A 302-nucleotide genomic window follows, 5' to 3' on the forward strand; every position below is an offset into this window, starting at 1 on the left:
CTGAAGTGAAAACAGTCATTCTTTTCATTTTTCGTGGGTTTATTACACTTCAGCTCAATGGCCTACACAAGAAACATTGAGAAATAAATAAATATTATTTTAAGAGAAAAGTTTACGATAGGAAAAAAAAAGAACTCCTCTACTTGCATAAATCTACAATTCTCCTTTTTAGTTTTCCTGGTATTGGTCAATCTAATGAGTTGTGTCGAACAAATCTTTTTTATGTTAACAGAGAAACTAACAACTACAGTCAATCATTATCACTAATGTTAATACACTTGGCTTTTTCCAATTTAAAGACA

The sequence above is a fragment of the Haplochromis burtoni genome, unplaced genomic scaffold (assembly GCF_018398535.1).
Source record: "Haplochromis burtoni strain Fernald_Lab_line unplaced genomic scaffold, NCSU_Asbu1 Contig_58, whole genome shotgun sequence".
NCBI classification, from domain to species: Eukaryota; Metazoa; Chordata; class Actinopteri; order Cichliformes; family Cichlidae; genus Haplochromis; species Haplochromis burtoni.